At 47.2% G+C, this 16273-nt stretch overlaps 1 protein-coding gene across 5 annotated transcripts in view; it reads left to right on the forward strand.

The window, feature by feature from the left end:
* Positions 1-15253: 15253 nt before the first annotated feature.
* LOC147092792 (NACHT, LRR and PYD domains-containing protein 3-like) overlaps positions 15254-16273 on the forward strand; it is a 76559-nt gene continuing 75539 nt past the window's right edge. For all 5 annotated transcript variants that reach the window (XM_085976038.1, XM_085976037.1, XM_085976040.1 and 2 more), the window contains exon 1: positions 15254-15475. The gene's annotated coding sequence lies outside the window, so the exon portion shown is untranslated. The remainder of the gene's footprint in view (positions 15476-16273) is intronic.

Genomic DNA, 16273 nt, shown 5'->3' on the forward strand with positions numbered 1-16273 from the left:
AGCATAAAGATGAGAGCAATGCTGAGTACCTTACGGAACTACACAAGCTATCAAAGCACTGACAGTTTGGAGCAGGACTGGCAGATACCCTACGGGACAAATTTGTCTGTGGACTCCTGAGTGAAGGAACCCAGAAGAGGTTACTCTCAAAGAAAGAGCTGACGCTAGACAAGGCTTTCAGCGTGGCAGTATCGTACGAAGCAGCAGCAAGGAGAGCTGCGGAAATACAACAAAAGCCACAGGAATACGGCACCCACGAAATAACACGGGGATTTGCAAAATGTTATTGCTGCGGCAGAACTAACCATGACCAGAAGGACTGCTGGTCCAAGGACAAAATATGCAGGCAATGCGGAAAGATGGGACACATTGCACGAGTTTGCAGGTCTGGGAAGAAGACCAGCGACAACAAAAAGGCTACTAAGGAACCGTACAAGAAAGTACAAAAGATGACGGACAGTAGTTCCGAAGACCAGATGAGCGATTGTGAATCCGGGAACAAGAGACTAAGCTGTCTCAAACTTTACAATGTAATCGCAAAAGAGGATCACCAAACCATTTGGGTCACCCTCACGATAACAGGGTCCCAAGTTAAAATGGAATTGGATACAGGATCAGCGCTAACCGTCATGAATCGACGAGACTACGAGCGGCTATTCTCGCACATACCCTTGAGAGAGACATCCATTGTCTTGACGACGTATACGGGGCAAAAAGTATACTCCAGAGGAAAAATAAGGGTGCCTGTTGAATACAACGGCAAGAAAATACGGAAATTGTATCTCTACATACTGCAAAATGGTGGACCACCGTTATTGGGACGTGAATGGATCAGGAAGATAAGCTTAGATTGGCACTCCATTCATGCACCGACGGTGGATGGTAAAAAAGATGATGTCACTCCTGGTCGATTGTCAACAATCTTAGCTAACGCCAAAGAGGTATTTCAACAAGAACTGGGCACTCTTAAAGGCGTAACCGCCTCGACAAAAATAGAAGAGAATGCAATTCCCAAGTTTTTCAAAGCAAGACCGGTACCGTATGCAATTCGCCCAGCCATCGAGGCAGAGCTGGAGAATCTGGAGAAGGCAGGCGTGTTGTCTAAGGTCGACTGGAGCGAGTGGGTGACACCCATCGTTCCTGTCATGAAGAAAACGTTAAGCAATAAGTCTGAGGAGCCAAGGAAGGTTCGCATCTGTGGGGACTTCAAGGTGACGGTGAACCCAGTCCTTCACACAGTACAATATCCTCTTCCAAGGATAGAAGACATCTTCACCTCACTATCTGGAGGGAAGCGTTTTACAAAAATTGACCTAGCACAAGCATATTTGCAGATGGAGGTTGAAGAATCCTCTAGGAAGTATCTCACGATAAACACTCACAAAGGTCTTTACCAGTATCATCGATTGGTATTCGGAGTAGCATCGGCTCCGGCGATATGGCAAAGAGCGATAGAACACGGTGGCATAGTGGTTAGCACTGTTGCCTCACAGCGCCAGGGACCCGGGTTCGAATCCGGCCTCGGGTGACTGTCTGTGTGGAGTTTGCACATTCTCCCCGTGTTTGCGTGGGTTTCCTCCGGGTGCTCCGGTTTCCTCCCACAGTCCAAAGATGTGCGGGTTAGGTTGATTGGCTATGATAAATTGACCCTTAGTGTTAGGGGGATTAAATACGTGGGGTTACGGGGATAGGGTGGGATATGTGTTGGTGTAGGGGTTACGGGGATCGAGTGGGATGTGTGTCAGTGCAGGCTCGATGGGCCGAAATGGCCTCTATCTGCACTGTGGGGTTTCTGTGATTTCTGTGAACAAGTCCTGCAAGGGATTCCGGGGACTCAGTGTTACTTGGACGACATCCTTGTGACAGGTGAAGATGACAGTGAACACCTTAACAACCTAGAACAGGTGCTCACTAGAATATGGGAAAATGGGCTACGAGCCAACCGCCCCAAGAGCGAGTTTTTTAAGAAACAGATATCGTATTGTGGCCACGTGATTGATGAAGAGGGGTTACATAAGTCCCCTGACAAAATTGAAGCAGTTGTTAAGGCCCCAGCGCCTGAAAATGTGTCGCAACTGAGGTCATTCCTTGGATTGGTGAATTACTACCATAAGTTTTTACCAAATTTGTCCACAATTCTGCACCCACTGAACGCCCTACTACGAACGGGAGTAGCATGGAAATGGAGCAATGACTAAGCGGGCCTTTCAGAAGAGTAAGGACTTAATCACTTCAAGAGAAGTATTGGCTCACTACAACCCAGCACTGCCGATCAGACTGGCGTGTGATGAGTCTCCCTACGGCATTGGGGCGGTACTGTCACATAAATTCCTTGATGGTTTAGAGAGGCCGATAGCTTTTGCGTCACGCTTGTTAACTTCTGCCGAGCGTAACTACGCCCAGATTGACAGAGAGGCCCTCAGCCTAGTGTGGGGGGTGAAGAAGTTCAATCACTACCTGCATGGTCAAAAATTTACTCTACTAACGGATCATCAACCTCTTGTCTCCATTTTCAACCCTCAGAAGGGCGTACCGATAATGACAGCACAACAGCTGCAGAGGTGGTCCTTTTTCCTAGGGGCACACCAATATGGCATCGAGTACAAAGGAACTAAACAGCATGGGAATGCTGATGGATTGTCGCGCCTACCGTTGCCGACAGTGGAAGAAGACCTTGCAGTGGATCCAATGGAGATATTCCACTCGACCATAGTCGAATGTCTCCCTGTGACGAATGCAAACATAGAAAAGGAAACACGAAATGACCCGACACTATCCTGGGTCTATGATTTAACGGTGAAGGGATGGCCAGCACATGGCGAACCACTGCTGCCAGCATTCTCGCCAAGAGGAGAACAGCTGTCAGCGTGCAGAGGAACCTTGATGTGTGGATCCAGAGTAGTAATTCCACCCAAATTGCAGGATAGAGTGCTCAATGAGCTTCATGAGGGCCATCTGGGAGGGGTAAAAAAGAACTTAGCCAGAGCGTTTGTGTGGTGGCCGGGAATCGATAGAGAAATCGAAGAGATGACCAAGAGCTGTACAGGATGCCAGAAAGTCCAAAACACCCCACCACAAGCTCCTCTACATCCATGGGAGTGGCCCTCATCTCCATGGCAAAGGGTGCACATTGATTTTGCTGGTCCCTTCATGGACTCGATGTTTTTAATTGCGGTGGATGCACAAAGTGGCCAGAGGTAATAAAAATGTCCTCAACCACCACAGAAAAAACTATCACAGTATTACGAACCATATTCGCCAGGAATGGGCTGCCTGAACAGATTTGCTCTGACAATGGACCACAGTTTGTGTCTGAAGAGTTCCGGAGGTCCTTAAAGAACAATGGTGTTAAGCATTACACATCTGCCCCATATCATCCAGCCACTAATGGATTGGCCGAGAGGTTTGTTCAAACATTAAAGGCGGCTAGCAAGGCAATGTGTAATGAAGATATACCCCTACAACACAAGGTGGACAGCTTCTTGTTTGTCTACCGGAACGCGACACATGCGGTTACCAACCAAACTCCAGCCATGATGTTCTTCAATCGAAGACTACGATGCCGATTGGATTTGGTTAAGCCAAACATCCGAAGAGATGTGGAGAACAGGCAGTTTCAGAATATGAATGAAAGGCCGACCAGGAGTTTTAAGATAGGTCAACCAGTTTTGGCCCGGGACTACCGCACTGAGAAATGGCAGCCAGGAATGATTTGTACACGGCAAGGACCTCTCATGTATACCGTGGACGTTGGAGAGAGCATTGTAAGACGCCATGCTGACCAGATTCTAGAGTCACTGGAAAACGTTAACTCCACACCACGATCTGATACACGTGCTAGTAAGTATAGGAATAGGAAGATAGAACAGATGAATGCGTGGCTAAAGGGATGGTGCAAGGGGGAGGGCTTTAGTTTCCTGGATCACTGGGTCTGCTTCTGGGAAAGGTGGGACTTGTACAAGTCGGACGGTTTACACCTGAACCAGGGGGGAACCAATATCCTTGCGGGGAGGTTTGCTAGCACTGCTGGGGAGGGTTTAAACTAACTTGGCAGGGGGTTGGGGTACAGAGTGGAGCTATAGTAGGGGGTGATTTACGGCCAAATACAGAGGGAAAAACAAGTCAGCTGGGAAGGCAGAGCAAATATGTGAAGGCAAAAGAGAATATGGCAGGGCTGGAAGGCATTTATTTTAATGCAAGGAGTCTTGCAAATAAGGTGGATGAACTGAAGTTGTTGTTGAACACATGGGAGTACGATATTGTTGCTATCACGGAGACATGGTTGAGGGAGGGTCAGGACTGGCAGCTCAATATTCCGGGGTATAGAATCTTCAGGCGAGACAGAGGGGGGTGTAAAAGGGGAGGGGGTGTTGCAATATTAATTAAGGAGTCAATTACTGCTGTAAGGAGGGATGATATATTAGCGGGTTCCTCTAATGAGGCCATATGGGTAGAACTTAAAAACAAAAAGGGGGCAAGCACTTTGCTGGGAGTGTACTATAGGCCCCCAAACATTCAGGGGGAGATAGAGGAACAGATATGTAGGCAAATCTCAGAGAAGTGCGAAAATAATAGGGTAATAATAGTGGGGGATTTCAACTTCCCCAATATAAATTGGGACAGTCAGAGTGTGAAAGGCTTAGAGGGTGCAGAATTCTTAAAGTGCATCCAGGAGAGCTTTTTGAGCCAACATGTAGAAAGTCCTACAAGAGAGGGGGCGGTACTGGACCTAATTCTGGGGAATGTAGCCGGGCAAGTGGTGGAAGTGTCAGTAGGAGAGCATTTTGGCGACAGTGACCATAATTCTGTGAGATTTAAGGTGGTCATGGAAAAAGACAAAGACGGCCCGGAAATAAGGGTTCTAAATTGGGGGAAGGCCGATTTTAATATGATAAGGCAGGATCTGGCCAAAGTGGACTGGGAGCAGCTGCTTATAGGAAAATCCACATCAAAACAGTGGGAGACTTTCAGAAGGGAAATAGAGAGAGTACAACGCCAACATGTTCCTGTAAAGGTCAAGGGTGGGACCAACAAGCAAAGGGAACCTTGGATGACAAGGGATATACAAAAATGCATTAGAAATAAGAGGGGGGCTTTTGGCAGTTACAAAAGACTAAAGACAGAAGAAGCCCTAGAGGAGTATAAAAAGTGCAGGGGCATACTTAAAAAAGAAATTAGGAGGGCGAGGAGGGGCCATGAAATAACACTGGCGAGCAAAATAAAGGAAAATCCTAAGATGTTTTATAAGTATATTAAGGGCAAGAGGATAACCAGGGAAAGGGTAGGGCCCATTAGGGACCAAAGTGGCAATCTGTGTGTAGAGCCAGAGGATGTAGGCGGGGTTTTAAATGAATTTTTTGCATCTGTGTTCACTATGGAGAAAGACGATGCAGACATAGAAATCGGGCAAGGGGACTGTGACATACTTGAACATATTAGCATCGAGAGGGAGGAGGTGCTAGCGGTTTTAGCGGGCCAAAAAGTGGATAAATCCCCAGGCCCGGACGAGATGTATCCCAGGCTGCTGTGGGAGGCAAGGGAGGAGATTGCAGGGGCTCTGACACTAATTTTCAGAACCTCTCTGGCCACAGGGGATGTACCAGAGGACTGGAGAACAGCTAACGTAGTACCATTATTCAAGAAGGGTAGCAGGGATAAACCAGGGAATTACAGGCCAGTGAGTCTAACATCTGTGGTGGGGAAATTATTGGAAAAAATTCTGAGGGACAAAATTAATCTCCACTTGGAGAGGCAAGGATTAATCGGGGATAGTCAGCATGGCTTTGTCAAGGGTAAATCATGTCTAACAAATCTGATCGAATTTTTCGAGGGGGTGACTAGTGGGGTGGATGAGGGAAATGCTGTGGATGTGGACTTCAGTAAAGCTTTTGACAAAGTCCCGCATAGGAGACTGGTCAAGAAGGTAAGAGCCCATGGGATCCAGGGTGCCTTGGCGCGTTGGATCCTAAACTGGCTGAGTGGCAGGAGGCAGAGGGTGATGGTCGAAGGTTGCTTTTGTGACTGGAAGCCTGTGTCCAGTGGGGTACCTCAGGGATCGGTGCTGGGTCCCTTATTGTTTGTGATCTACATAAATGATTTGGATGAAAATGTAAAAGGTATGATCAGTAAGTTCGCAGATGACACGAAAATTGGTGGGGTGGTAAATTGCGAGGAGGAAAGCCTCCGGCTACAGGACGATATAAACGGGTTGGTCAGATGGGCGGAAAAGTGGCAAATGGAATTTAACCCTGAAAAGTGCGAGGTGATGCATTTTGGACGGACAAATAAGGCAAGGGAATACACAATGAGTGGTAGGACCCTAGGAAGTACAGAGGGTCAGAGGGACCTTGGTGTACATGTACATAGATCCCTGAAGGCAGCGGAGCAGGTAGATAAGGTGGTTAAAAAGGCATATGGGATACTTGCCTTCATTAGCCGAGGCATAGAATATAAGAGCAGGGAGGTTATGATGGAGCTGTACAAAACGCTGGTGAGGCCACAGCTGGAGTACTGTGTGCAGTTCTGGTCGCCTCACTATAGGAAGGATGTGATTGCTTTGGAGAGGGTGCAGAGAAGATTCACCAGGATGTTACCTGGGATGGAGCGCCTCAGCTATGAAGAGAGGCTGGACAGGCTGGAGTTGTTTTCCTTGGAGCAGAGAAGGCTGAGGGGGGACCTGATTGAGGTGTACAAAATAATGAGGGGCATAGATAGGGTAGATAAAGAGGAACTTTTCCCCTTAGTGGGGGGGTCAATAACAAGGGGGCATAGATTCAGGGTAAGGGGCAGGAGATTTAGAGGGGATTTGAGGAGGAACTTTTTCACCCAGAGGGTGGTTGGAATGTGGAACTCAATGCCTGAAAGGGTGGTGGAGGCAGGAACCCTCACAACATTCAAGAAGCATTTGGATGAGCACTTGAAATGCCATTGCATACAAGGCTATGGACCAAATGCTGGAAAATGGGATTAGACTGGACAGGGATGGATGGGCGGCGCAGACACGATGGGCCGAAGGGCCTCTTTCTGTGCTGTAAAACTCTATGACTCTATGACTCTATGACCTGGCGATTAAATCGACGTACCAATTGCAGCTACCGCAGAATCGGTGATATTGGAAGCAGATGAACCAAACAACGACATTGATCCAGACTCAGCCTTGCCAGAAGAACCTGATACCCCAAAGAGACGTTATCCAGACAGAATCAGGAAGCCTCCTCAAAGACTGAACTTATAATTGCTTAAACTCAACCAATGTATCTAGCAACCGTAATTGTGATTGTAATTAGTTATCATTTAGTTGTTAAATGAATGTTATGTACTGTTTATCTAAAAGGGGAGGAATTGTTGTGTATGTACCTTTAAGAGAATAACTGGTCTCAGACTGCAGTAACCACCCCTGTATAAAAGGCGCTAGCAAGCCTCTGTAGTTTCAGTTTCCCGATTGACTCCATTCAGTAAAGACTTGTTTAAATCAACTCCTGCTGCCCGTGTCTCAATTATACACAGACATAATAATTTTAAATAACTCGATTGGGTTACCCCTCAGCCTTCTTTTTTCAAGGGAAAAGAGACCTTGTTCATCTTTTCCTGATATGTATACACTCGCATTTCTGGTATCATCCTTGCAAATCATCTCTGCACCCTCTCCAGTGCCTCTATATACATTTTGTAATGGCAACCAGACCTGCACGTAATACTGCAAGTGTGGTCTAACCAAGGTTCGATACAGGTTTAGCATAACTTCCCTACTTTTAATTCTATACCTCTAGAAATAAACCCTAGTTCTTGGTTTGCTTTTTTTAATGGCCTTGCTAACCTGTGTCGCAACTTCTAGTGATTTGTGTATTTGTACTCCTAGATCCCTTTGTTCCTCTACCCCATCTAGACTCGCACCCTCCAAGTGATGTGGCCTCCCTATTCTTCCTGCCAAAATGTAATACTTCACATTTATCTGTGTTGAACTTCATTTGCTAATTATATACCCATTCAGCATGTCCTGTATCTTGTTACAGTCCTCCTCAGTATTGACTACCCCTCCCCCGCAATTTGGTATCATTCACAAATTTGGAATGTGTTTTTGTTTCCGAAGTCTAAATCGTTAATGTAAATTCTGAACATCAGTAATCCCAGCACTGATCCTTGTAGAACACCACTACCCACCTTCTGCCACTGTGAATAGCTACTCTTTACTCCAACTCTCTGCTTTCGGTCCTGAAGCCAGCCAGCAATCCATTCTGCTACTTGTCCCTGACTCCGCATTCGCTGACCTTGTTCATCAGTCTATTATGGGTATATTATCAAAGGCCTTTTGAAAATCCAGATAAATTACATATGGATCCATTGTCTACTCGCTCGGTTACCTCTTCAAAAATTTCAATAAGGTTGGTCAAGCAAGACTTTCCCTTTTAAAATCCATGCTGAATATTCATTATTATTTTTGTTTTCTAGATGTTCTTCTATATTCTCCTTTAGTAGGGATTACATTATTGTTCCTACCTCCAATGTTAAGCTGACCGGTCTATAATTCCCTGGACATGTTCTATCTCCTTTCTTAAATATCAGTATTATGTCAGCTATCCACCAGTCCTCTGGCTCTATCTTTTTCTAACAAATGATTAAATATTTGTAATAATGCCTCTGTTATCTCTTCCCTAGATTCTTTTAAAATGCGTGGATGCAATCCATCCAGACCATGGATTTTATCCTCTGAGTTTGATTAATTTATTTAATATATAACCTTTATTATTTTTAATGCACTTATGTCATTACTAATCTTATCATCTAATGTCATGTCCACCTGTTCCATCTCCCTGGTAAATACTGAAGCAAAATAATTATTTAATATTTCTACCATCTCTCTATTGTTACCTCTGGTATTCTCCTGACTATCCCTTAGTGGCCGTATTCCCATCCCAACCTTCCATTTTTTATTGATGTGCCTATAAAACATTTTACTGTTTTGTTTTATGGTCCCTGATAATTGAATTTCATAGTTCCTATTTGCCTCCCAAATTGTTTTTCTGACTTCTCTCCTAATCTTTTCGTAATCTCTCTTATCATGCACTCCCCTGCTGTCTATGTACTTAATGTAAGCCTCTTTCCTTACACTCAGTTGTGCCCTTATGGCTTTATTCATCCACGGAGTGTCATTATTGTTTAGTTTCTTCTTTCCTTTTAGCGGAATATATTTTTCCTGCACTCTGTTGAAAACCATTTCAAATGTTTCCCATTAATGTTCCCAATTGCTATTCTGCATCGTTGCTTGCAAACATTGTTGCCCATTTGTGTTTCCCCAAGTTCTGTTCTCAGCCCCTCAAATTCAACTTTTCCCCAATTTATTAACCTGGTTTTCAATCATACTTGTGTCCTTCTCAATTATCATTTAAAGCGTATTATATTATGGTCACTATTGCCTATATGTTCCCCTACCTTTACTTCTCTTATCTGCTCTGGTTCATTCCCCATTACTAGATGCAATAGCAAATCCTCCCTTGTTGGGCTTTTTACATATTGGGTTAGAAAGGAGTCCTGTAGACATTGTAGGAACTCCATTCCCTTATCATACCCCTTGTGGTGATTATTCTTTATGTTTAGTAAGAAGTATTGTGATTGGTTGTTTGTTTCCTGCCTGGGGATATATGCTGGAATCTCATTGGTAGTTGATGTCATGTGATTTGTGGTGGCCATCTTAAATTCAGTTCTTTCCAGCCTTTAGTTGGGACTGGGTGTTGAAAGATGTGCTACAGGATTTTTAAGTTAATAAAGCCTAGATTAGAAAGGCAAATCTATTCTTTATTTCACCCCTCCAGTCCAATTAATATCAACAGTAGTTGAAATCCCCCATGATTATTATTCTATGTTTTTTACTCATTTCCTTAATTTGTCTGCATATTTCTTCATCCACTGCCCTTCCACTATTAGGTGGTCTGTAGACTACGCCTATTAGTGTGATTGATCCTTTATTATCTTATCTCTATCCATATGGATTCTATTTGTCTTGCTGATATCTGCGTCACTTTTTTCTACTGCCATTATGTTACTTAATAAGTACAAATACTCCACCCCCCTTTATCCCTCTCTATCTTTTCTAAATATGTTATACCGTGCAATGTTTAATTCCCAGTCCTGATTTTTCTGCAGCCATGTCTCAGTAATCACTACTACATCTGGTTCCTCATGACGTATGATTACCTCCAGCTCCCCTGTTTTATTACAGACACTGTGTGCATTGCTGTACAGACAATTTAACTCATTTTAATAGGATTTCCTCTCACTATGTTTAATCATCTTACTAAAGTTAACCTAGACTCTCATCACAGCTCAGTCCCTTCACCTCAGCTCTCACCCTGAACAATTACAGTCAGACTCCCTCCAAAGCCAATCTGTCCTTCCTGGGACAGGCGTCCCAAGCGCAACACATCGAGTTCCAGCTCACTGAACAACTGCAGTGACCTCGAGTATTGTTTAGAGCTTGAATCCAAGGTTTAGTGATTTCTGTATCTAGAGTGAACTCCGTGTGACCTTCTCCCAGTCATTCCTATTCACGCTGTATTCCAGTCTGTAACTCTTCAATCCAGAGTATATTGTCCCACATTGTGTTACAATAAACTACTTCCACAATCCCACCGCTGTCTGCCTGACTAGCCTAGGATTGGCGGACACTGTGGAGTCCGTGTTCCTGGTTACTCTCGCTTGACCCCTCTTAACAATGAGGGGGATGGTGGAGTAAACTTGGGGTCATCCAAAACTCAGCAACCCATGTCCTAACTCACACCAAGTCCCATTCACCCGTCTCCCGTGCTCGCTGCCCTACAGTGGCTCCCGGTTAAGCACAGCCTCAATTTCAAAATTCTCATCCCTGTTTGCAAATCCCTGCAAGGCCTCGCCCCTCCCTATCTCTGAAATCTCCTTCAGCTCCACAACAACCCCCTCCCCCTTAGATATCTGCACTCTTCAAATTCTGCCATCTTGAACATCCCTGATTATAAACCGCTCAACCATTGCTGACAGTGCCTTCAGCTGCCTCGGCCCAAAGCCCTGGAACTCCCTCCCTAATTATTTCCACCTCTCCACCCTCCTTTAAGACTCTCCTTAAAACCAACCTCTTTGACCAAGATTTTGGTCACCTGTCCCAATTTCTCGTTATGTGCGTCGGTGTCAATTTTTTTGTCTTATAAAACTCCTGTGAAGCCCTTGGGACATTTTACTACGTTAAAGACGCTATATAAATACAAGTTGTTGTTGTGGGTAATGGGAGTAGGTTGAGCCGAGGGCCCCAGTGTTGAACAGACCGTTCTCGGTCACTGTCCGAGCGGACACTGAGAATGGCGATAGCCGCCCGGGAATGGATTGGCCACAGCGGCCCATGGAACAGAATCTCGCCGGGAGAGCCCGGCATTAAACGGGAAGAGTAAAGAATCAATGCAGAGTGAGACAGAATACAGGTTCAGAGCTCCATTCACATTACCTTGGTCCCCGGGATTCTCCCTCTCTCTGCAAGCTCCATCTGTGGAAATTCACTGCAGCCAACGGCTGGTTTTCATGGAGCGAGTCACAGTTTGATCATTTGAGCTGATCCTTGTTGTTGAGGTTTGTGCCCGAGTTTCACCCGCTGGTGAAAAGGTGGTTTCTGCTCGGAGATTGTTTCGCATCTGAAGAATTTCTATTTTTAGAAAGAGGAGCGGCGTTTCTGGTAAAAACCAATCGAACCGGTTTGACAAGTCCTCGCCCCATTCAACTGTGGATAAAGTGAGTTAGAAACATTTCTTTATCACTTCCTGTTCAGTCAGTGCAGCAAAACAGACCCAGCGTTAGACCAATTGATCCATTTCTATCTGGGACATTGTGGAAAGTCCCAGCGATCGCCTGATGTTTGGAGATTGAGCCAAACACCCGAGAGCACTTTCATGAGCGGAGGTGCTGAGGACCGAGTGAGGGGGTGGGCGCGGCTCCACTGTGTGGGTGGCGAGCGCCAGAGTTACTCAACCTGGTCCCCTTCACCTTCAAAACTGAGAGCGGCCACAAAAGAGGCAGTGTGTGAACACAGTGTGTGTGGTGGTGAAGAAGATCCTCAGAGAGGAAGAGGGGTCCAGGGCCCGCCGCAGTCTCAGCTGCCGTGGATGGGGTAACACTCTGATTAATCTCACTCCATCCCTCTGAAGATTGAGAAGGGCGGTGCAGAACAGGAGCGGGCTGGTCCCCGGGACCCTCGCTGTTAAACAGAGCCTCTGCCCTGGGTCACTGTCCGGGCTCACACTGAGAAAATGGCTAGAGCCGCGGGGAGAGGGCCCGTGGAACATCATCTCACCGGGAGACACCGGCTTTGAACAGGGAGATTAAAGTTAGACACAGGCTGCAAACTACATGAACCTTACCTGGGCCCGCAGATTCTCCCTTTCCGTGTGCAGCCTGCCAGTTCTGTCTTTGTAAACCAATCAGGAGGCTGTTCCTGGTTTTCTTCCTGCTCATCACAGTTTGGTAATTGGAGCTGATCCTTGTTATTTGAGATTTGAGCCAATCTCCGCCCTCTGACTGGAAGCTGCTGTTCCAAAATACTAATCGCACCGGTTTGAAAACTCGTTTAATTATGAACAAAGTTAGTTAGAAACAATTCTTCGTGAAGTATTATTATCCCAATAAAAGAGACCCAGCTCTAGGAATTAATTGTAACGCCTCTATCTGGGATTTTATGAACCGTTCCACGGATTCCCTGATGTTTGAACTTTCAGACCAACGCCTCAGAGCCAGTGTCTGGTGTTTCAGTGCGGGGAGGGCGAGCCGCTCGAAGGGCCAACACATTAACCATTTAACTGCTGAATGAAGGTGTCCTTGAATGGGGAGGAAATGATTTCTCCATGGTCACTTCTCTCATGCGACTGGATGGTATTCAGTGCCGCTCCCTGTTCACCCATCGCCCCTGTGCTCACTGACCGACATTGGCTCCCGGTCCGGCAACACCTCGATTTTAAAGTTCACATCCATGGCCTCACTCCTCCCTATCTCGGTAACCTGCTCCAGACCTACAACCCTCCGAGATCTCTGCTCTCCTCCAACTCTGGCCGCTTGTACATCCCCGATTTCCTTCATCCCTCCATTGGCCTTCAGCTGCCTAGGCCCTAAGCTCTGGAGTTCCCTCTCCACCTCTCCTCATTTAAGACACTCTTTAAAACCTCCCTCCGTCAACAAGCTTTTGGTTACCTGTCCTAATATCTCCTTAGGTGACTCGGTGTCTAAGTTTTTTCAGATTACGCACCTGTAAAGGAGCTCAGGAAGTTTTACTACGTTAAAGGAGTTCTATAAATTTGTATTATTGTTCTGAGACAGTGAAGAGACAGAGGGTGTTTCAGTCCTAGACCGGGGACAGATCAGTCCAAGATGGGGGCGGTTCAGCCTGAGAGAGGGGCGATTCAGTCTGAGCGAGGGGATGGTTCAGTCTGAGAGAGGGGGCGGTTCAGTCTGAGAGAGGGGCAGTTCAGTCTGAGAGAGGGGGCCGTTCAGTCTGAGAGAGGGGGCCGTTCAGTCTGAGAGAGGGGGGGTTCAGTCTGAGAGAGGGGCGATTCAGTCTGAGCGAGGGGATGGTTCAGTCTGAGAGAGGGGCAGTTCAGTCTGAGAGAGGGGCGGTTCAGTCTGAGAGAGGGGGCGGTTCAGTCTGAGAGAGGGGGCTTCAGTCTGAGGGAGGGGGGGCGGTTCAGTCTGAGAGAGGGGACGGTTCAGTCTGAGAGGGGGTTCAGTCTGAGAGAGGGGGCGGTTCAGTCCGAGAGAAGGGGCGGTTCAGTCTGAGAGAGGGGACGGTTCAGTCTGAGAGGGGGTTCAGTCTGAGAGAGGGGGCGGTTCAGTCTGAGAAGGGGAAGTTCAGTCTGAGAGGGGGTGCAGTTCAATCTGAGAAGGGTGATGCTTCGGTCTGAGGCGGGGATGGAGTCACGTGGGAGGTTAAGTCTGAGACAGGGCTGTGCGGTAGACTGTGATCCAGTCATTCCTGTATTGGAAAAATAGGGTTGTCACCAACACAGCAAGTGTGTGGTCAGAACAACGAATGCAAGAGTTGGGTCACCATAATCAATGCAAGATAACAGTGACTGGAAATACTGCAGGAGTGGGACCAGTACCAGCACCAACAGAGTGAGGGATTCACCAGTGCTGTGAGATAAGACTCACTGTTAATACTGCAGGAGTGGGTCCAGTACCAGAACTGACAGAGTGAGAGATTCACGAGTGCTGTGAGATAAGACTCACTGTTAATACTGCAGGAGTGGGACCAGTACCGGCACTGACAGAGTGAGGGATTCACGAGTGCTGTGAGATAAGACTCACTGTTAATACTGCAGGAGTGGGTCCAGGTCCAGCACTGGCAGAGTGAGGGATTCACGAGTGCTGTGAGATAAGACTCACTGTTAATACTGCAGGAGTGGGACCAGTACCGGCACTGACAGAGTGAGGGATTCACCAGTGCTGTGAGATAAGACTCACTGTTAATACTGCAGGAGTGGGACCAGTACCGGCACTGACAGAGTGAGGGATTCACCAGTGCTGTGAGATAAGACTCACTGTTAATACTGCAGGAGTGGGACCAGTACCGGCACTGACAGAGTGAGGGATTCACGAGTGCTGTGAGATAAGGCTCACTGTTAATACTGCAGGAGTGGGTCCAGGTCCAGCACTGACAGAGTGAGGGATTCACGAGTGCTGTGAGATAAGACTCACTGTTAATGCTGCAGGAGTGGGTCCAGGTCCAGCACTGACAGAGTGAGGGATTCACCAGTGCTGTGAGATAAGGCTCGCTGTTAATACTGCAGAAGTGGGTCCAGGTCCAGCACTGACAGAACATAATAGCAAAATACTGCGGATGCTGGAAATCTGAATTAACAACAGAAAATGCTGGAAATACTCAGCAGCATTATGATGAAGGGTCCCAGACCTGAAACATTAACTCTGGAACTCTCTGCAAGGATGCTGCCTGGCCTGCTGAGTGTTTCCAGCATTTTTCTGTTGTTATTCCAACACTGACAGAATGAGAGGTTCCGACAGTGGTGCGTCCAGCGCAGGCGCAGTGGGAGAGTCTATGACGTCATTCGCGCGCTGTCGGGCTCGCGCTGAGGCGGTTGACCGGCGTTCGGGTTCGTAACAGGAGTCACGTGACCCCGAGCCGTCGGCGGCCTTTCAACACAATGGGCGGGGCCGTGAAGCGTCACGGGCTCTGATTGGTGATCGCAGCTGTCAATCTACGGGTCGCAGCCAACAGAAGAGACGGACTCAGTGATCGGCAGTAATTTGATGCGTTTGTGCACTCTGTGGCCGCAGTGCGCATGCTCGGTGCTGCTCGTACTCCTCGGATGAAGCGCGGGCTTCTTGAAAACTCGGTTGAGGAAGAAACGGTTCCGGAGATAAAGTGGCCGAGTTAAGGGGGAGCCGCTGGAAACCGGACTGAGGAGCGGCGGATGGAGCCGGATCAGAGATTGGGCTGGCGGCGATGGTGCGGGTGAGTGTGGGGATCAGAGAATCACAGACATTTACAGCTCAGGAGGAGTCTTGTCCGCGCCGGCCTGTCCCACAGAGAGCGATCCTCCCCAGTCCCACTTTCCAGCTCCTTCAGAACATCAGAAACAGGAGCAGGAGTGGGTGACACGGCCCTCGAGCCTGCTCTGACATTCAATCAGATCCTGGCTGATCATCCAAACTCAGTATCCTGTCCCTGCCTTCTCTCCATATCCCTTTAGCCTTAAGAAATATAGCCAACTCCTTCTTGAATATATTTAATGAATTGGCCTCAACTGCCTTCTGTGGTAGAGAATTCCACAGGTTCACCACTCTCTGGGTGAAGAAATTCCTCCTCATCTCAGACCTAAATGGCTTACCCCCTATCCTTAGACTGTGACCCCTGGTTTTGGACTCCCTGACCATCGGGAACATCCTTCCTGCATCCAGTCTGTCCAGTCCTGTTAGAATTTTATAAGTTTCAATGAGATCCCCTCTCATTCTTCTAAACTGCAACAAATATCAGCCTAATCGACCCAATCTCTCCTCATACGTCATTCCTGCCATCCCAGGTATCAGTCTGGTGAATCTTTGCTGCACTCCCTCCATGGCAAGAACAGCCTTCCTCAGATAAGGCGACCAAAACTGCACACAATACTCAAGGTGTGGTCTCACCAAGGCCCTGTACAACTGCAGCAAGACATCCTTGTTCCTCTACTTGAACCCTCTCGCTACGAAGGCCAACATACCATTTGCCGCCTTAACCGCCTGCTGCACCTGCATGCTTACCTTCAGCGACTGG

Source organism: Somniosus microcephalus, unplaced genomic scaffold, assembly GCF_052327205.1.
Source record: "Somniosus microcephalus isolate GS21.2 unplaced genomic scaffold, FLI_Smic_1.0 unresolved_chr2, whole genome shotgun sequence".
In the NCBI taxonomy this organism is placed as follows: Eukaryota; Metazoa; Chordata; class Chondrichthyes; order Squaliformes; family Somniosidae; genus Somniosus; species Somniosus microcephalus.